This window comes from Python bivittatus, unplaced genomic scaffold (genome assembly GCF_059951505.1).
Source record: "Python bivittatus isolate LINGU-HERP-01145 unplaced genomic scaffold, Pbiv_v1 ctg000610_np1212, whole genome shotgun sequence".
Lineage (NCBI taxonomy): Eukaryota > Metazoa > Chordata > Lepidosauria > Squamata > Pythonidae > Python > Python bivittatus.
The window spans coordinates 51,957,385-51,980,466 of record NW_028277088.1 but is presented as its reverse complement, the minus strand read 5'-3'; positions in this window follow the sequence as shown (position 1 = coordinate 51,980,466).

Below are 23,082 nucleotides of genomic sequence, written 5' to 3'. Positions count from 1 at the left end.
ACCATTCAACCTACTACAAAACAACCAGCACAAGCTATGAAAAGGATAACCTGCCATACATACAGACTGCCATACATACAGAAACGTCTCAGAAACTACCAACAGACTATTACAGCCACATGGTATCTCTGTAGCACACAAACCAACTAAAGCCCTCCAAAACATCTTAAGCAAACTAAAAGACCCAGTAGCCCAAGAAGAAAAAAACAGGAGTAATCTACAACATAAGGACTGTAACAACCACTATGTAGGACAGATAGGCAGAAGGTTAGCAGAGCACATCCATGAACACCAACTAGCAGTCAGAAGACACAATGAAAACTCCTTGATCTCACAACACATGGACAAACTTAACCATAGTTTCAACTGGGAAACTGTCAGCATCTTAGACCAAGCTAAATCCAAAAATGCGAGGGAATTCCTGGAAGCTTGGACAAGGCAGACAAGGCAGCCATCAACAGGCACATAGAGATAAGCAACATCTACATGCCATTCAAAAGAGGCAATAAAAAGGAAACAAAAGACCAGAACATCTCCTCACCAGCAATCATCACCCAGATAAGCAGAGATTAACACCAAGGTTATCACCAGACATGCAATCAAGCAGTAAACAATACCCTAATCAAGGAAGTACCACAGGAGGGAAAAATAAAACAAAATCCACACCCCCATCAACACTGGCAGGGCATGCCACCATATATAAACAGAGAGTAAACCCCATCCCATTCTAGCACTGAAGATGTTACCTAGCCGGGTAACGAAACATTTGCAAGAAAACAACCAAGCTCAGAGAACCCCAAGGACTCCACAACTGCAGATTATTTCTAAGATGTTCATACTACTGGACAGGAAATATTATCTTGCATGGGAACATGCGGGCAGCTCCTCCTGCTGCTATAATAGTTCATCTCTCTGATCACATTGGTCTTCAATTTGTCCATTTTATAATTGTCCTGTATAGAAAAGTTATCTTAGAAGACCTTCCTATTAATACTTTCAGCACGGAATACTGGTATGACTGAAGAAGAGAGTCTGTGTCTGAGTACATTATAATTCCTTTTGATTTAGTATGCATGATTTAGTACTGTAACTCCTTTATCATTGAACTGCTGCTGAACATTTTGGTTCTGGGATAATAACTGTTCCCACCTGATGCTCTACATTTCCATCCATCTCTCCATAGATAGAGCTGGACATTTAATATTCTCCAGCAGTCATGGGAGTTGTGACCATAAATCTCTATCTCTTCACGTCTTACAATGAAACGTACTCCATGAAAAGTCAAACTTTTAAAACTTGAAAGAAGTGCACATTTTAGCCAGCAGGGAATTTTTATAGCTGAGTTATAAATTTTGACATAAAGCAGTTTGTGCTTGAAACTTTGACAGTGCTTAAAAGAAGACTATTATGAACAGGAGTGCCAGAAATTAATCTGATCCTACTGTGCTAAGTCAGGGCAGAGCCACTGGCCCCACTGGACAGAGAGGAAAGTGCTCACTTTTTTAGCCTTTGTCATAAACTATTTGCAAGCCTGGGTAGCTTTTGTAGGTAGTACAGAGTGTCAGTGAAGATGTACCCAAGAGAAAATAATATATTGAGCACAGTCTTCGAGCCAGACTATTTCACTGTATTCATGGGTGTCACTAATACGCAGAATGCTTTTTCATCTGAAATATTTTGAGAATATTACCTATTCCTACATACAGAAACCAAATTTGCTGCAATTCCGTGGGGACAACGTTTCTCCACACCCTAGCAATTTACTTATTGATTAAATTGTGAAATTTCCCATGTCTTAGCAGTGGAAATGTTCTGTTGTCTGTCTGATTTTGGTGCACTGCAGATGGAGGTTAACATACTTATTCGACAAAGCAAAAGCCAAATAATTTCAGAAACTTTTCCACTCCTTATCTACTTGTCCTGATCAACTCCTAGGAAGAGTGTATTTTCCTACACTTCCACTGGTGAAATAATGAATCACCTAACCATTATTTTGTTAATTTGTGTCTGATTCTTTTTTGCCATAGACTGAATAGTAGCACTTTTGCTTCATCTACTTGCCAATCATAATTACAACTACCAACTATATCACATTTTGCTTTTTTAAATGAAATAAAATGTTTGCCTTGGGATCTTGCCAAGAATGGGGTCATTTCAAACTTGTAATAACATATCCTTAGCTGATGTTTCTTAGTAACATGTGTAAATAGGAAAAAACACTTGGACTGCCGGGGTTTAGCCTGGCCATATGTGATTTCAGTTCAACAACATGGGAAGAAAACTGCAGGTCCTTCTTTGACAAGAGTTTAGATCTGTTAGTGAGGTTTTATATTCACAGGTAGGTTGGAAACAGCCAGACGTCTTGGGGAAAGAGATCTGCATGATGTCAAGCAAGCATGTAACCAAGTCCTTTTAAAAACCCAGAGGGCTTCTAACATGTTATTGCTAGCTTCATAAAAAAGTAGATAGCAATAACTGTGGAATGGAATAAAGGAAAATTATTCTTTACTCTATGGACTGGTTATATTGTCTAAAAATGGCTGTTGCTCTGGATTAGTAGGTGATCCTCAAAATTGCTTCTTCTTCCATTATAATATTACTAATTAATCTGAATTTATATTGCATGTATCTAAATAATACTAGATGTGTCTGGGAAATATCCATCTAGCAGTACTAATAAGGGAAGTCAACTTTAAAAGGGACTATAGCAGCTTACTAGTACTGTATTCTACTAGAACTGTATTGGTTCTGTAAAATTTCCACATAATACCTGCCACCTCTATTATTTTTTAAACGTTTTAAATGGCATATTTTATATCAAGGAAAGTCATTTTCCAATGATATTTCAAGCCATACTTATGCTTTTTAAACTTAAGTAGTTTGATGGAATATACTGAAATGTTTACAAGAATGCATCAATGCGTGCATATGGAAAAATAATATCCTACTTATTGGTTTTTCCGAAAGATACATTTCAGCTGATAACAAAATAAAGGATGCATGTAGTGGTTCCTGTGAATTGTGTTTATTAAAACTGCATTATCAATACTTCTACGACGATTTACATCATAGTGAGTACATGGGTTTATAACAGTTCGAAAACCCTGCATGTTTCCCTAAAGTATGAAAGGTTTGCTTTCTTAATTCATGAGATTTTATTAAAAAATGTAAATATTTTACATAGTGATGAGTTCAATAGATTACCGTTAGCCAGTGGAACATTTATCTTGTTTCCCAGTACAATGATGTAGTGTAGTCATCTTACTGGATATCAAGATGTTTATTTCATTGTGTTGTTCAGTGAATACAGCAGCAGGTTGGAGGTCAGGCTTCCTGTGACTTGCATATGGGCAGCAGATACGGCTGCTTATTTGTTCCAACAGGTATCTATAAAAAAAGAAAAGGAGAAATAGAAGATAATGGTATTGATAAAGATGATGTGTAAGTAAAACAGCAACATTCACTGTTTTATTACACTGAAAGTGTTGAAAAAAGAAAAGGAGAAATTAAACCTGCGCCAACTGCATTCATCTCGTTTGGAGGTCCAAAGAATGCAGTGAACAGCAGAGCAGATGGGACGTAGCCACTTTCACTGGTCTTGCCCTAGTCCTCCTCTTCAACCTTTGATGTACAATGCCAAGGCTAGTATCAGATAGTTCCCTTGACAGTTGTTGCTGCCAGTCAGCACTGGCCTGGCAATGGTCTCCATGGTCTTGGGGGGATTATATTAACTGTTTTCTATTTTTCCTTAAGACTAGAAGGGAGATGAAGTGAAAATCACTAAAACATGGAGAAAAATGACTGCCACACTGGAGTTCCTGATTTGGAACTAATGTGAAGTGGAATCAAACACAAACTTTGAATTTAAAGAAATTGAATTTATTGAAAATCATTCCAAAAAATGGCTCATCAACAGTTTCTCATCAAACTGGAATAAGATATCAAGAGGTTACGATAAGGATTGGAGCAGGCCAATATGTTTCATTTCTTTTATGAATGATTTGAATAAAGAGATGAAGGGAATGCTTAGCAGATTAGCAGATGTCCCTAAACTGGGTAGAATGATGAATATTGTAAAAACCAAAAATGAAATTCAAAATTATCTTGTTAGATCTGAAAAACCAGGTGAAAATAATGGAATTAAATTTAACGGAGACAAATGCACTGTTTTTCTTAAAAATTAAAGAAAAATTAATTTGTTGCACAGGTGTGAGGAGCTGGCATTTGGCTTTGCAAGATTGGCATGAAAAAGAAAAAGGAAGGAAGGAAGGAAGGAAGGAAGGAAGGAAGGAAGGAAGGAAGGAAGGAAGGAAGGAAGGAAGGAAGGAAGGAAGGAAGAAATGCAATTTAAGGTTGCATCAATGAAAGTATCCAGTCTATTCTCCACTGGTCAGATACCATCCTCCTGCCCCCGAACACTGTATTTACAGTTTAAACTGGAATGGTTTCAGAAGAACGCAATGAGGCTAATCAGGGATTGAAAATTAAGCCTTACAAAGAGAAAAAAAAGCCTAATGCATATGTTTAGCCTTGAGAAGAGAAGACAAACAAAAAATATGTTAGCACTCTTTAAAAGCTAAAAGGATATCACAGTGGAGAAAATGAAAATTGCAACTGCAGTTCTAACTTTCCCAGAAGTTTGGAAATTTTGAATATGTTAAGGAGCTTCCAATATTCTCAGACACCTCTACTCTTGGCCATGCTTTTTTTTTTTTTTTTTTGAAACAAGAGTTTATATTTGGCATATGCAGATTTCAGAAATTCCTGGTAATTAGTTGTGCCTGAAACAAAGTTCATTTTTTTTATAATACCTAGTTTATTGCATTAGTTACAACACTATTCTGTAAGACTGTGTACTTTTTGTAATGCCAACACAGTACATATAGTTCTTACTGGTCTTCAGCACTTCCAAAAATGACATCTTTGAATCTTTTCCCTTAGAACAAATGCAGCCTGGGTTAAGATAGTTTAAAGAGTGGATTAAGGATGACCACATATGGTAAGCACGAGAGTGCCAGAAAAACATCTACTTCTGCTTCATTGACTATTCAAAAGCCTTTGATTGTGTGGATCACAACAAACTGTGGCAAATTCTTAAAGAGATGGGGGTACCAGACCTTCTTACCTGTCTCCTGAGAAATCTATACACGGGCCAAGAAGCAACAGTTAGAACTGGTCATGGAACAACCGATTGGTTCAAAATAGGGAAAGGAGTACGACAAGGCTGTATACTGTCACCCTGCTTATTTAACCTATATGCAGAGTACATCATGAGAAATGCCAGGCTGGAAGAATCACAAGCTGGAATTAAGATTGCAGGGAGAAACATCAATAACCTCAGATATGCAGATGATACCACCCTAATGGCAGAAAGCGAAGAAGAACTAAAGAGCCTCTTGATGAGGGTGAAAGAGGAGAGTGCAAAAGCTGGCTTGAAACTCAACATTAAAAAAACTAAAATCATGGCATCTGGATCCATCAATTCCTGGCAAATAGAAGGAGTAGAAATGGAAGCAGTAACAGACTTCATTTATTTGGACTCCAAGATCACTGTAGACGGAGACTGCAGCCATGAAATTAAAAGATGCTTGCTCCTTGGGAGGAAAGCTATGGCAAACCTAGATAGCATATTAAAAAGTAGAGACATCACCTTGCCGACAAAGATCCACATAGTCAAAGCTATGGTTTTTCCAGTAGTAATGTATGGCTGTGTAGTAGTAATGTATGGCTGAGCTGGACCATAAAGAAGGCTGAGTGCCGAAGAATTGATGCCTTTGAACTGTGGTGCTGGAGAAGACTCTTAAGAGTCCCCTGGACTGCTAGGAGGTCAAACCAGTCAATCTTAAAGGAAATCAACCCTGATTGCTCATTGGAAGGACTGATAATGAAGCTCAAGCTCAGATACTTTGGTCACCTAATGCGAAGAAAGGACTCTTTGGAAAAGACCCTGATGCTGGGAAAGATTGAAAGCAAAAGGAGAAGAGGATGGCAGAGGATGAGATGGTTAGATAGCATCACTGAAGCAATGAGCATAAAACTGAGCAAACTAAGGGAGGCAGTGAAGGACAGGAAGGCCTGGCACAATATGGTTCATGGGGTCATGAAGAGTCGGACACGACTTAATGACTGAACAACAACAACATGTGGTATTAGGCTTGGGGTATGGTTGGCTTAAGGGGGCATCTATTATGAATAATTGGCAAAATTACTTATTTAAGAACTGCAACAAATAGTGAAAAGACATCATATTCTGTGCTGCCCATTGTTGGTCTTTTTAATAAAAGAATCCCATACTGTGATGTGCCCAATGCTTTCCAGAAAGCACTTTGTGATGGAGTTTTGATATTCTTTCTGCAGAGTACATATGTGACAAACTTTTCAGAAGTTGCTAGTAGCCCTCAAAATAGGCAATAACAACAATAACAACAACAACTTGGATATATGGCCCTTCTACTGTCCTGCCTATCTACAAAAATGACTATTTTGTTTCAGTCTTCTATAAGGGTGCCAGTATATAATTACTTCCAACATCCCATTGTCAGTGACATAAACTACATATCTAGAAGCTGATTTATTGACCTCTTTTCATCAGTATCATGTAAGAATAATTAAAGGTAAGGAAGCAATGTAGCTCTACCATATTTTGCTTTGTTTTCCAGAGAATCTAGTGGGAATTCCCTTTCAGCATTGAAATTCAGTATTAGGTGACCTTGAGCAACTTTCTTCTCTCAGCCTAATAGAGTTACTGATTGGAAAGGAGTGGATCAAACCAAATCTTTATTATCATCACAGATCAGCATAAGGAAGATGGGGGTACAGTCAATTAAAAAGCATAGAAGATACATCAGAGTCTAAAAAATTATGAAAAGCTAGAAAATATAAAAATATATGTATTAAAACAGAAAGTATATATAAAAATAAGAGTCTAAAAGGAGGGGTAGGAGCATTAGTTGGGTGTAGGGAACATAAAGGTTAGCATAAAAGTTAGTATGTGGAAGAGAAATGTGGATGTTTGTCCCCTTTTCTTTTCCAAGGACTCATAGACTCATAGGGTTGGAAGGGACCTCAAGGGTCTTCTAGTCCAACCCCCTGCCCAATGCAGGAATTCTCAGACCATTCTGGACAAATGTCTATCCAGTCTTTTCTTGAAAGCCTCCAGTGATGGAGTGCTACAACTTCAGGAGGTAGGCTGCTTCATTGCTTAATAGCTTTCAGAGTCAGGGAATTCTTCCTTAGTTCAAGTTTGGATCTCTCAGGATAAGGTATTATATTCTCCATTTTATCCCCATGATAAACCTGTGACATAGGCTAAGTTATGAAATAGGGGGTGGTCTACAATAATTTAATGAGCTTCATGGCTGCACAGAAATTGAAGCTAAGCTCTGTCTTCTTCCAATCCAGTCCCAACACTAAGCACCAGAATTTACTGTACATAGTATGTATTCCCATGTATACCATCTGAAGCTCTTGGAATACTAGCATAACCTTTCCTTGTTTCATTACTCTTCGTGAGAGTGGCTTGCTAAAATATTGCTGAGTCATGAAATCTATGCTTCACATAACTACTCACAGCTGTTCAAGTGTGAGGCAATGGGTTTTGTCTCTTTTCTCTGCTATTTTACTTAGAATGTAACAAAACTCATGCCACAAGATGCAGCATGATGCCTTGTGGTCTGTGTGATCTAATTATATGTTATACTAAATGTTGATTAAACTCTTTATCTAGCCCCCTTGAATTTTAGTAGCACTCATTGAAAAGTGTTTTCATTGACTCTACTACTAAGGAACACATACACATGGCTTATATTATGCACAAGTTTGAATTTAAGTTTGGACAAATATGTAGCCACTAGAATAATGTAGATCTAATCAACACTAAGATATAACGACATGGATGAATCGAAGCAGAATGATTATAGACAATGAATACAGTATTTCATTTCAAATCCTGATATCATAGGGTTTTTTTTTCTAAATCACACCCTTCCCCATCTCATGCAATATAAAGATTAATCTCTCAGATATTTACCAGTTGTACGGTTCATTTTTCTTACATTCTCTCCTGTTGTGTCTTTTGAACGATGTGGGAGAGACAAACATAACATGCATGTGTCTTTTGTGAAAAAAGAAAAGTCTATTCCAAACTCAGTTTATGAGGACTGCGGTATTCTAGAGCTGTATCCATGGAATGCGGCTCTTATGTCAGAGCCTTTGAATTGAGAAGTCTTTTTTGGAAAATGGTCATGTACCCTAACAAGATCTGTAAATATGCTGTAAAACAAAACAGAACACGGCCAAAAGAAGAGAGAGGGGAAAGGATGTTTCAGGATATAATGAAAAAATCCCCAGATCTGCAAGTATACAAAGATACTGTGTAGACTTGAGTTAGGTCAACTCCTACTGGGTACAAAAGAGATTTCACCAAAGTCTGTTACAGCAAAGAAAAAGTAGGAATTTCATCTTTGACATCTCTCTCTCTCTCTCTCGCTCTCTCGCCCTCCCTCCCTCCCTCCCTCTCTCTCTGCAATTATATGCTGCTCAATCCTAAAAAGGCTCTAAATAGTAGACAAATAATGCAAACCTTCAAATAGAACCAGGAGCCATAAGAAATTGTAACAAAACCTCAATAATTAGTAATGGTCATAATATCTTCCTGTTTCACATCAAGGAAGGAAAAAAAACCCTAATCACAGTTAATTCCAATCACCAACTGCAAGGAGGGATCCCACCATACTATCAGTCCAAATGTCTTTCCAGAACACCAGTGGCTTTCCCCAATGCCATCAGGTTTTAATTAAAATTTGTCCCTGGTGTAAATTATAATACATGTTTCATTAGTAAAACAGAAAGCAGAAATTAGAAAATAAAACAAAATTGAGAATCCATAGCAAACAACCACCTTGCGTATGTCTAAAAAAAACACACATTAAAATAGGGGTACCAGATCTGGGTTGCAAAATTCTAGAAGATCACAAGATAGATAACAAAAAGATTTAAAAAACAAACAAACCAGGAATCCTTTGCTACTGTCCAATGGTTGTCCATGCTGTATATTTGCAGCCTAGATCTGATGGTCCTAATTAAAAACATTGCAATTCTCTGTGTGCCTACTTGGAAGTAAGACCCAGTCTTAACCTTATAAGACTTACTTCTGAACAGACGTGTCTATTGGAAATTGGTCAAAATGAATTTGCACCTGGGACACGAGGACATGGACAATTCTAAGTATCTTAAAAGATCTGGCTGTACAAAAGCTTTAGGATTTGTATGGATATGACATATACATTGCTGTTTCCAGAGAAGTCATTAAAGAGGGAAAAATAGGGGCGAGGTCTGTCTGTTTTAAAAGTATTTATTTCTGTTTTGTCTTACCATTGTTACAAAGATAATAACTCCCAGATGTTTATTTTGTTCCCAAAAAAGAGCCTTTTCAGAAAAGTCCATTACAAGATTAGCTTACTGACACTAAAATGCCATTTCTCTTGTTTAACAAATAAATATCTTTTGTTTTATATCAATCCTTCATTTTTCACATACCTAAGGATGGATGGACGTATATATACATTTCAGAAACTCACTGGTACTTAGAGATATAAGTTTCTGATTAATATGTAAATAAACTTTTGCTAATACATACAGTACATATATATACATGACACCATTCCTTTTCAGAGTAAGCACTGTAATGAAAAGTATGGAAAGGGAGTAAGAAATAGTAAGCCAAAATGCATAAAAAGAAAAGGAAGAAATGAGGAAAAAACCTTCTCCTTGTTTAGCAACCACATTCTGTTCCTTAAATCAAAAGTGAAATTGTCGCTAAGTGAACTTGTGACAGAGAGAAAGAAAGACAGAGAGACGCTGTGAAGATCACTGGTTGCTACCATCTCATTCACATAGAGTTCTCTTGTTTAGCAATGCCAGTGTTACTCACACTCCAGCGTGCGTTGTTGTCAGGAGCACAAAATTTGGTCTTACGTGCATGTATTGGTTGGAAAATGATTTTTTTTTTATTACTGTCAAATATTGTTATTTGTGAACAGTCACTAAACAAGAAGTGGCTGTAACTTATCATAAAATATCAAATACTGAAACCAAACATCTCCACACCTTTCTATCCTTGTATACTATTTTTGTTTTATATCCGTACCCTTTTATTTATATCCATACACTGATTCATACATTGCCTTTTGTTCTTGAAACTTCTCTTTCTTTTTGAGGCTTTCGTCACCTTCACCCAACCATTACTTCCTTGGTTCTCTCTTTTTTCTCTACCTATTCACTCTTCCTTTCTGTATTTGTTTTGCTATTTGATCCTCATTCATTCTCTCTATAAGACCAAATGACCTCAATGTTATATACGTTGAGGTCATTTGGTCTTATAGAGAGAATGAATGAGGATGAGGTGATGAAAGCCTCAAAAAGAAAGAGTTAGCTGCTTTTATGTTTAGTGCATATGCATTCAATGCTCATTCATTTTTGACCCTACCTCTTCTTGTTTAACTGCATACTCAAGTACATCATTCCCAGTGCATTCAACTTATTTTTATGCTTCTCTTGACATATTCAACTCTTACTTCAGTATAACAAATTGGACTGGAACATGCTCTTATTTACAACCATTTTTTGCTTCTTTTGACAAACAATTATTCTTCACAATAGGACAAATGCCACTCTATACTTTTCTATCAGCATTTGCACTTCTTTAAAGGATTTTACTGTATTTAGTGAAGATTCTACCAGATACAAGAAGGTATCTACTTGTTCCAGCTTTTCATCATTTATGTATAAATTGGAATAATTCACCCCATTTTCCCTATCAAACACAACTAACTTGAATTTGGATACATTAATATCAGATTTGTGCTCCTTGATCCATCATGCAATCTAACATTCACTGTAAACCATTAAGATTCTCAGCCAACAACAAGGCACCAGTTGCATACAAAAATATACATACATTCACAACCTAACCAACATGCCTCTAACATCACCATAAACGCTCCTTATATATTTATCCATAAATACATTAAACAACCAAAGAGACATCACACATCCTTACCTTATTCCTTGCTCAGTGTTGAATCATACATTAAGCATGTCATTTATCCTCACATATGCTTTATTTGATCATATACCACTCCTATTGCTTCCTTGTCCATTTTTTAGACACTAACATTTATAGCATTATTTTCAGTTCTGCTCTTCAACATATAGCTATTATTATCCTATAAATCTCAGGAATATCCTTCCAGTATTCCCACACTTCAGTTTCATCTCAAATCGTTTTATCACTTTTATTTTTAATTCCATCCACTCTGTTAGATACTCCTTGTTCAGCCAATTTCACTCACATCCAAACCAATATTTATTTCTGCCAAAAGAGCTCTGCATATCTCTGCCTTTTTTATTCTTAAGTGTTCCTTGTTCTCAACCACATTTTGTAACTATCTTTCTAGATAGATAGATAGATAGATAGATAGATAGATAGATAGATAGATAGATAGATAGATAATCCTTCTCTCATCTTTGTTTTTTACAATAATGGCTGACATTACATGTATTTTTCTCATCCAGAGCTTCTTTTATTTCATCATTCCACCAAGCCTTCTTTTTCATAGTTTCCATTCGTATAACTCTAGTGGCACAGCAACTTCCACATCTTTTTTCCTGATGTCTACTTCCCATTTGTTCTGTTGATAGATTATTCTATTTTCTAACACTTTTTCATACAGGACTTGCTCTTTTCCTGTAGTCATTCTACTTTTAGTCTTGTTTCTTTCACTTGTTTTCTTTTCTTCTGTGTCCATTTTTACCAAAGATTCACTCTTGACACTACCAAAACATGTTCAACGTTATACACACACACACACACACACAAATTAAGATAAAGTAAGAAAAAGAAAAGAAAGAGAAATCAAAGAGAACTGCAAGAAAGGGGAAAAAAAGTAAAGAAAAAATAGAAAAGTAGCTTCCAATTTTCTTTACAGCAGTTATAAGTACAATTACGTTTGCCTCTTACTCTAAGGTTACAACATACCACTCTTCTTTCTATAGTCTATTCTGTCTAATCATCAAAACCATAAATCATAAGTTCATTTTTTTCTGTTTCACACAAAAAGTCTATAAGGGGTTTCCAGTCAGCAGTAAATGTAGATATTGTCTTTTCTCTGATCAAAGAAGTCAATTAACATGTCCCACATTCTGAATCCATCATTAACCTTATACTATATCGTTCACTAACTCTGTCAAAGTTTCATCACAAACAGCCAAATCAATCTTACTTTTAAATTTGTATTCATTCCTTTGCCATGCACATGTGCAAAACAACAAATCCTTAAATAAGCAGAGAGAAGGGTTGCTTTCAGTTCCAGATTCTTCACTGGGATGGGATTCTAGGCATCCCCTTCATGTATGCATCAGCCAGGCAAATTCCACCTGGGAGAAATGATCCCTAAGTTGCCCTGGAGTCAAGCCATATATAAGTTTGCAGGTCAAAACCAGTGTCCTTTCCATACTGCCACTGTTTCATATAGATCTTAAAAAGCTATGGAGAGAAAGTTGAGCCCTATGACACATCATACCGGAGAAACCTTCTGTACCACTACTGACTAGAACTGCCCACTAGGGTAGGAAAAAAACCATTGCAACACAGTGCCTCCAATTCTCATTTCCCCTTGGTAGTCTACTAAGATACCATGGTTGATGGTGTCAAAGACCACTGGGATATCTAAATGGAATAATAGGGACACACTCTTACTCTCTAGAACCTGATGAAGGTCATCTACCAGAACAATGAATTCTGTTTTTGTCCCATGCCTGGGTCATAGTCTAAACTGAAAGAGATCCAGATAATATGTTTAATCTAGGATCCTCTGAAAGTGAGCCAATACAACCTCCTTGACAACCTTTCCCCAAAAAGGAAGGTTGGAAAAAGGCACTAGTTGTCTAACACAACTGGATTGAGAGATGGCTTCTTTAGAAAAGGGTGCACCATCATGTCTTGACTGGCAGCATCTCATCCTCTGTTAAATAATCATCTCCCATCTTTGGAATCCAGCCACTCATTCTCCCTTGGCACTGCGGCCCAAATGCACATAAAAGCACTCATACCCAAACACTAATGAAACAGTCTAACTGGACACTACCAAAATGCCATGTCACACCCTTATCCACTCCCCCAAACCCTGGCATCTAAGCTATGAAATCCTGGATGGCAGATCTCTGAGAGAGTTATATCTTTGACACTGTCCAATCAGGTTTCAATAATGCATGCCAAATCTGCCCGTTCACCAACCACCATGTTGTGCATGGATCTTATTCCAGACAGATCTGACAATGTTGTGTGTGGAACATATTCTATATAGGCCCAACATTTGCAAGTCTATGCAGCAGACCAAGAGAATCAGTGACCTGGCTTACAGGCCTGCAGGCAAAAACTGAGTCAGAAGTAGGGATCTGCATTAAATTGCTGCTCCTCTTTTCCAAAGATCCTCTTTCACTGGGTCCCTAATGGATTAGTCATATTGCACCAATGCAATGTTCACTGACGATGTTACTCAGTTTGGGCAATTAACCAATATGTCATAAGAAAAAGCAAAGCCCAATTTTACCTCAGGCATTTTTATGCTATTCTTTACTGAGTGTGTATACTGACACACTCAGGAGGCCAAGTTTTTGCTTTTGTTTGAAACTTAGCTGGGTATGTCTCTCCACATGACACAACACTACAGACATACTGAAATTATTGGTAACAAATTGGAAACCACTCTCATATGAACTCTCCATTCTCAAGAAAGGCTTCGAATTGGATTCTTTCAGAAATAACCTGCAGTCTTTTCTATGGGTAATTCAAGAGAACTCTATGATGCTGCCCTGGTGTTGAAGTTCAAATCAAGAGCAAAACTGGTATTTTTAACAGGATAAAATGTTCAACACTGTTTCACTGTCTTACTTGGTTTTTTTTCATCACCAGGGTGCCTTTTTAAATAAAAAGGTGGTTAATACAACAATGAATGAATAATTTAAGTAAATCTGCAGAGTCTCTAGTTGTGGGATTCGTTGACTGTAGAGCCCACTTTGTGTCTAATTACATGCAAGGGAATCCTGTGAAGCAGCTCAGAGTAAGAGCAAAGAGGATATACCATTTCCTTGTCATTCCTTATCTTCCTTTTGTACTTTATTAATGCCTTTGATGTTGGAAGATATGTAGAAAGAAATGGTGGCTAATTGCCAAGTGCTTAAGACCCAGTCTATTATCATTATGCTAGTATAGCTGTGCCAGCAAGACTAGTTGCTAAATGTTCTTGTTAGGACTTAATAAGACAAAGATGTTTGGGGAGGGAAAGTGTAACTATGTAACATGCCTATTAGCACATTCACCACACAGCTCCAGGCAATTCTCAGATTTCAAGACAATAGCAGCCAGCTTGGAACAAATGTCCCACAAATCCCAGTCTCTTGTTCACAGTCTCACAATGGAAGAGTGCAGTAGAGAATGTCCTATCTCCCTCAAAGAACCTTCTCGGTCAAAGCATGTGGAGTTGCTATGTGGCTGATTTTAAACTGCCCTGAATTCATACACCAGAGAAACACGGATTGTTCTATATATGTGTTTAGCTCAACATGCATGGAAAACTTTGAATTTGAAATCAGTGATGAATGATGTCACCAGAGAGACACAAATCGCTGGCTTGACATCTTGTTTGTTTGCTTTTGGGGAGAGGGGTTCCTTTTTTGAAAAGTAAAATAAGTGCCTCAAGCTTAACAGAGGTTTAACAAGCTTATTTTCCTTCTCTTTCCTCTTCTCAATTCCTCTTTCTCTCTCTCTCTAATCCTGGAAATTGGTGCCACCAGATTGCAGTGTTTTGCCACCAAATGTCAGCTGGGTAAGCTCAGAACATTGCACATACAGGGCCAAAGGGTTGGGTTTACCATCCCAGTCTTAGAAGGAAAAGCGCCAGTATGGCCAAAAATGTTCCTACAATGGCATATTTAATTGATCTCCAATCCAAAAAAAAAAAATTGGACTATTCCAGAACTCCCCAATTCAAGATTTGTATGCTAGATTAGGGGTAGCATATTTGGAGAATAAAATGTTTAACAGTCATCATATGGAAGCAGAGAGGCAGATTTTTCTTTTTTTAATTTCACTGTGGCCATTTTGTAGTTGTCTGGATTTCTGCAGTCCAGATCTGATAGTACTAGTCTATATAAGTCTTAAACACATCGTCTTAAACTCAAATTCTGTGTCCCACAGTGATGAGACATGGGTCTCAAGAATGCCTTTTCAATATCTTGATGCCTCTCAAACCTTAGTAGATATTTTAGGTGTGTCTATTTTCCTCACAATTCTGACTTGTGACCACACCAATAATATACTCATCAGCGCTGCTTCCCTTGCAACACCTACATTAAGTGAGAATATGTATTCTTATATTCGGTCTGATTGATTGACAAATTATTTAGTTGAACCATATGCAACCTACAACTCCTGCACTATGACTCAATGACTAGGTATCATGGCTGCTTCTGAAGGGGGGCAGCTAGGAGTGGTCCAGGCTTATACAGCACAAAAGGCTCAACCCTTGGCTAGCATATGTGTGCATATGTGCTTGTACACCCCACCCATATCCAGGACTGGGTGCAACGTAAACCTCTTTGAGTTGGGAAGCCTGGAGCAATGTCCTGTAGACATCTTCTCTTCAGCTGAAGAGGTTCTGATATGTTGATCCTTGCATTATATTAATGCAAAAAGTAAGCATTAATATAAGGATGTACTCACTGATTGACCTAACTTATAACATTGTCAGATACCTCAAAACAGCTCTTGCCCAATTTTCAAAATCACCATTTCAGAAACACTTTTTCTGGAATGTGAGAAGATCTTGAATAATTTTCTGGCTTCAGGAATTCTAGCTTTTGTTTGTTTGTTTAAATTTATACGACTGCTCATCTCATCAAAGTGACTCTGGGCAGCTAACAACAACTAAAACCAACAAAAACCACAAATAAATATCCAGCAGCTGAAACTGCAGACAACCAACAACAACCATTTTATGGGTTCTGACACTTCCACCCCCATGCCTGGGAACACAGCCATGTCTTCAGGGCCTTGAGAAAGGCCAACAGAGTCTGGGCCAATCTGAGATCCTGTGGGATGATGTTCTACAGGGAAGGTGCCATGACATAAAAGGTCTTTTTCTGGGTCCTGCCAGATGACACTCTTTAATGGATGAGAACTTTAGCATGCTTCTCTTGCCAGATTTGATGTATGGGTGGACACAATCAGGGAGAAGCAGTCTCACAAATAACTTGGCCTCATGCCATGAAGGGTTTTATAGATGACCAGCACCAACTTGAATTGAACCTGTAAGCTTACTGGCAGCCAGTGCAGCTTGCAGAGCTGAGGCATAACATGCACAGATCAAGCAGCTCTCATAACTGCCCATGCCACTGCATTTTGAGCCAGCTGCAGCATCCAGATGCTCTCAAGGGCAACCCCATGTACAGTACATTGCAGTAGTCCATCCAGGAGGTGACTATGGCATGAGAATCCATGAGCAGAGCCATCCAAGCCACCCAAACTTTTAATAAACCCATTGAGTCACGAGCACAGGACTGCACACTTACTAAATCTTAATCTACTCACTGAGAGTCACTTTTGAGTAAATTTACATAAACCATGCATAAACTGTTAAGTGGCACATATTACAGATGACTGTTAAAAAATAAATTCAGTATATGAGAATCAGGCACTACCAATGTTTTACATATGGGTTGTGAAACTGCAAAGGATAAAAATATTTTTTCAACAATTTGTTATAAAGGATTTCTTAAAATTATAAAATGATGTCCCATATTTTATATTACTACAAATCTGAAGCAAAGAATGGCAGACTTCCCCTCTATGGTTTCTAATATGCTGCTTCTGTTTTTAGCTAGAAACCTGAGATCCACTTACTAGAACCAAATGCAAAATAGTTGCTTGGATAGATGGACATTTTATCAAAAATTAAGCAATAGGTTTCTTCCAAGCAGATGCTTAGTTCAGCAGTTTGCGATCAGCACTGGAACGAAGAAGATATGTCCTTTCACATTATGTTTTTTCCTCAAGCGTTCCAGCAACCAAATTTAATAGGAATAATACTTTTTCTTTCTTGCTATGATGCAGTAATACAGAACCAGAAATGTTTGAAGGTTCCCTTCTGCTAAGCATTCCGAGATCCGACAGAAGGTTTTCCAGAGTTCTACTATGAAATTCCAAAGTACCTTCCACATTCTCCTGTCCTGAAAATATGGCCAAACAAGAATGCACTTTTTTTCCTTCACGGCTGAGGTTGAACGTGGCTTACATGCAGTATGGTAGGAGCCAGGAAAAAACCCATATATTTAATTTCATTTACATATAAATTTAATTAAAATTAAATATCAATAATTTGGTTACTTTCATCACATATTTAATCATTTTCTTCTGTTATGTTAGAAATGACAGACTGATAACAACTTTGGGGATTCTGAAGGCCACATTCTGGGCTTCACGTTGTATCTTCTGTTGTAGAATAATGCCACAGCTCACAGGCTAGGTTTAAATTACCACTTTCCCCACCCCATAATGACTTCTAGATTTGTTTTGGTATAACATTTACATTTTTATTTACTTACAGGAGAGCATTTTAATTTGGTTGCAGGCATCCCCTCAGATAGAGTTGGCTCAGGTGGGAGGGTTAAACTCAAACTGCTTAAATGCCACTTCACTAAACACAGTAATTCTCACAAGAGCAACTGCCAATTCTGTCAGGTCTGGAGAACAAATGTGGTCTAAAAAACAGGTCCAGGCAAGCCTGCTCACATTAGGATCATTTTCATTAGGCACAGCTGAATATATGGGCACTCTGTGATGCAATTTCCATCTTCCAAAGAATACATTTTAAAAGTATCTGTTTCTATAACAAAAGTTAAATTCACACATCAGTGGTGGCTGTGACTTAAGTCCCTAATAAAAGGTTTGCTTCACCAACTCACGTTGACTTCAAAATAGAACAAAAATTACATGCAAGGGAAAATGAGGAACTTTGCTTGTGGCCACTAGATCTTTCTATTTTGTCCAGTAGAGGGAGCTCAAACATTAAATTGAATTAGCTATTTTGTTAATCAGAATTTATATCAAAGTTTCTGCTTTGGATAAATATACAAGTTAACTTACGGTGGAGTTAACGATCCTTCACCAGACATCAGTAGTAAAAAATGGAAATGAATGAATTTTATCATCCAAACACCTCTTATATTTTCCCCCAAATACAACAGTCAAGGAAAGATTTTAGAGTGCATTTGAAAGACAGCAGAAATAGTTGGAGCTGTCCATTCTTCCCAACAGAAAGATATCACAATTAGTAATGGTCCTGACTTTGAAATCTTTTTCTTTTGAAAGAGCATAAAGTAAGGTCTCACCCAAGCCAAACTTTTATACATATAAAATGTTTACTCATAAGCAAGTCCAATTAAATTATATCAGACTTACTTCCAATTATGTATATGCTAGACTGTATCCTACAAATATTAAAATTCAAAATATAACACACCACAGAGAAAGGAGGATGTTTTTTATATTACTACAGATTTTCTCAACTAGGTTAGCATACATATTTTGCAAATATATTTTGTCCAAAATGTTATTAATCCATATTAGAAAGGAATTAAAAAATGTTGTGCTCAGTATTGGGTATAAAACATGCAGTTGACTTAATTGTGTAGTAATCAGCTCAATGAAACGTAGATCTGCAGGTAGGTCTACCTCTACTCCACAGCATACTGAAACAATCACCTGTGATAAAGGATCTCTAAAATGATCACCATGGCCAATGGAAATGGAATGGCTTTAAAGAAATGCAATTTTCACACCTTATAGATTTTCCTCCTCAAGCATCAAAATATTTTGTGACCCTGTAGTTCAAAGACCACTTTTGTATATTTCTAGCAGAGAGTGCACACAAATAGGGTTCTAGTAGTGATACAACAAAGGAATCTAGGATACTTTCTGAAGGCCAGTTAATTACTCCATCACCCCAATTAAAAAGGAGATGATAGATATGGAAAAAAAATTAAATTCCACCCATGTAACTATGAAGCAGTTATGGTACTTCTGTTGCTGATTCTAAAAGCACATAGATAAATAAAATCAGGGCTATAATGGTCCAAGAACTGTAAGAATATTTGTTTTGAAATATGATAAATATAAAGTGAATCTAACTTTTGCTTTCAACAGCCATCTCTCTAGATATCTTTGGAAGGTCCCAGAAACCATGGTTTATAGTAAACTCCTATTCAAAAAAGCTCTGGTCAATGGTAGGGTGTCCTCTGTTAGTCCTCCTGCCGCTGGTATTCAGAGGCATTCTACCCAAACATGAAAACACATTTTATATCCTCCTCCACACATTTATCCACTGTCTTTTAAAAACATCTCAGTACATCTATCATTTTTCGATGGTGGCATTTGGCAACATTTGGTAGTTGACCAGCATTCCTTTTTATTCTGACTTGAGTTCCAATTTACAATGCTGCTATTCAAATACAGAAGGAGGCAGAACATTTTATAAAAATGTCACCATGAAAGTCTGAAATCATTATGATGATCCTCCCATTGAAATGAGCCAACTAAAAGAAAGGGGTGGGGGCATAAAAGCACATTTGCTATGGCCACTTTAACCATGTAGCTCTGTGAGGATAAGAAGTTATGCCAAGGGAAGAAAATATGTGAAACCACATACAAAAGGAAGCTGTAAGATGCCAAATTCCTCCAGCTATCCTTCAAGGGCCAGTGAAATGATACCTTGATTTATCTGTAATAAAAAGCTTTGATGTCCCAAACCCTGATAGAGGAAGGCAAACAAGTATCATAAAGAGTTGACAGAAACATTCCCTCTGTTTTTGGAGCTTTTTAAAACTTCCTGAGAAGGATGACTTATATTCAGAGTGTTCCTCCTTTAAGGGGAAAAGTTATATTTATCTTGAGAATGCCATTGCTTCTTTTGAGAAGTCTTGAAGTATGAGATGGTGACTCTCCTCTTATTTACCAGGTTTCTTTTATTCCTGTATCAAGAACACAAAGGTAGAAAAAAACCCAGAGGTTCTATTTTAGTAGCAGTGCATTTTGGAAGACGAGAAAGATATGAGGATCTCCAGGCCATAGTATAAAATCTACTTTGGAGGCTCTTCTATATATCACACCATGAGGAGAGGTTTGATTAGTGGGAAAATTGGAGAAGGAATTCCTGGCAGTAGCATCCTGTTTGTAGAACTCTCTTCCTGACCTCATCTTTGTTTCAACTTAGGGCTAGAGAACTTTTTCTGTTTCGGTTCCATGTTGTTTTTAACGGGTCAGTTTCAATTATAACATAAGCTTCCTTATGTTATAATTGAAAACAAATGTTTTAAAATTTTTAATTGCACAGGTGCTTTGGAGAGGCAAAATGGCAATCAATACATTGTTTTACAATTGAATAGCATTAATGGGCTTATCTGAGCTGCCTGTTTGCCCTGTTGTACATAGAGGGCAGGAATGGATAGCGGTGCTCCTAACTTACATCCCTCCCCTCGCAAATTTTCCTGCTATGGTTTTAAGGTACTGTTTTCCCCTTTTATTGCTTTGAGCTGGCCCAGTTCACTTCTTTCCAGGTTAACCCCAGCAGTTCACTGGCTACTTCCTTAACTGCTTTTCAGAGTTTCTTCAACAAAGTCTTTTGCTCCCTCGGTTATAAGAGCATAGTGGTTATAACTCTTGTGCAAAGTGTCTTCAGCTCAAAACAAAGCAGATTTAAAAAATATATATATGTTTCATTATTTTTTTCCCCTCAAAGAAAGAGAAATAATAATGGTAATAACAACACACACACACATACACATAATGTGGGTGCACATGGACATGCATTTAAGACCTGCCAACAGAGAGGAAAGTGATTGGTCACTACCTCCTGGAAGAGAAAGGTGGGAGGGTGCAACAGCATGGGAACTATCCAATGGGAGAACAAGGTACGCTGTAGTCTAGACTGAATCCTTTTCAAGATGTGGCCAAACTTCTCAATCCAGACAGGTTTCTCTGAAGCAGGCTCAGAGTTTAAACTGCTTAAAAGTGCAGTGTGGATATGCCCAAAGAATGTAATGATGGCAATACTGCACTTTGATATATGTTTGGTGCTCAGCATTGGTTCCCTTAATGCAGCTTGCCAGCATTCATTCTCCAAAACGGAGATTCAGCGTTATTTTTGTCCACAATTAGATAATAAATTTTAAAAAATAATAATTTCCTAGTATTAAAGCTACCAGACTTGGGATGCAAAAAATATATATGGCAACTAGAATGGGAACTGTCAGTACTTTTTTCCTGCCATCTAGTAGTTGCCTGGATTTTTGAAGCCTAGATACGGTATCTTTTCCTTCTTGTAGCCACTGTATTTTATGACTGACTTATTCCAGTCTCTGATGTCTGCTTTCTTTTACTGTATTTTTCAATACAGTAATTTTTTAACTGTTCAGAGCTTCCAGTTGCACTTTGGTTTTGGTTTTCTACATATGCATTTTAATACTTCCAAAACTTCATGCTTAAAAGTGACATAAAAAATAAAAGTTATCTATTTACTTAGATTTTCTGATACAGAGAGTACCAGTGATGAAAACAATACCTGCTTATTTGGCAAAATCAAGGTGCTGTTAAAGGCTAAATATATGCACTTTTGATACAGAATGTGATTTCCAGGGAATGCTGCACTTAAAAAAAAAAAAATTACTTATAGTAGAGGGAAATGAGTCTCAGGATTTTGCATGAAATTGCTCAGAGCCCATAAGTGCTTGTGTAAGAAGGCAGACATCTTGGGCAAAGGCTCTTCTGGCCACTGCCTCCAACTGTTAATCTACCAGGAGCTACAAGTTCTCGGGGACTCCTAGTTTGTGTACATGCTACTTAAAGGATATTGATTTTATTTATCTATGTCATACTTTATGCCTTCCTACTTTACAATGACTCAAGGAGGTTTACAGTAAGAGAAATCAATCAATCAATCAATCAATCAATCAGTCAACAATCTAACCTGAACTAATGAGGCAGCCCAAGGATCATCACCCAGGTCTCAGCATTCTGTATGGCAGAACATCTCTTTCCCTTCATTCAGTGGTGGGACTGTAAATTCTAGATCCTGAATCCTTGTGTGAAAATGACACCCTTTTAGACTACTTGGCATCCCTTTGATAGTGTCAGTCGCAGTGGGGAAAGATGCTATGGCATGGCTTTGGGAATGCCAGCAACTGCTGCTCTCTATTTTCTCTCAAGAATCAAAATAAGGATCTCTGTCCTTGGGACAAAGAGAGGCAGAGGTTGTGATATTGCTCAAGGTAGGCGATAACCAGTGTTCTGCTTGCCTCATGAGCTATCTGCAGTGGATCCATTCAAATGTTCATGTCATCCCTGGTTTCCATTTAACTGAGCCCAAACTTTCAAAAAGGCACTTGGAACAGTGAAGGAATTTGAAACTAAGATCAGAAGACACTTTGTTGATGGAAAATGTATGCAGAATACCAATGGAGTTTTGGAGGACCTGGGCTATAAAGCATTTTTTCCAGCGTTAACTTCAGCAATCACTAAGTAACAAACCATCAAAGAGGTATAGGTGCAAAGTGGGAAAGAATCTGCAGTCACATACCCTTTTCTATGATCCTGATGGGTTAGTTGGCAGACCAAAATAAAGCAAAACAAAGGCCACCGTTGGAAGTAGAATGTATTCCATAAATATCCATCTAGAGTGAGCCATTTATCAAACCTGACATGGATATATACATGAAGGCTTTTACAGATTATTTTTTAAGGCCATCCACTTATCTAAGAATTTGAATTTCAACGAGTGTTCAGGGGAAGGTTAAGTCATCAGTTTATTTAATTTACAGTATAGCCTTAAAAAAAAAAAAACAGCAGGGAGAGGGGGAGAGAGTTTGTTGGCAGAAAGGCATTCTCTGGCAAATAATATAAAGGATTATCATCTGATCTGTCTTTGCTTGGAAGGGATTTATTTGTTCTCATGGGGCTTGTGACTTTTCTTA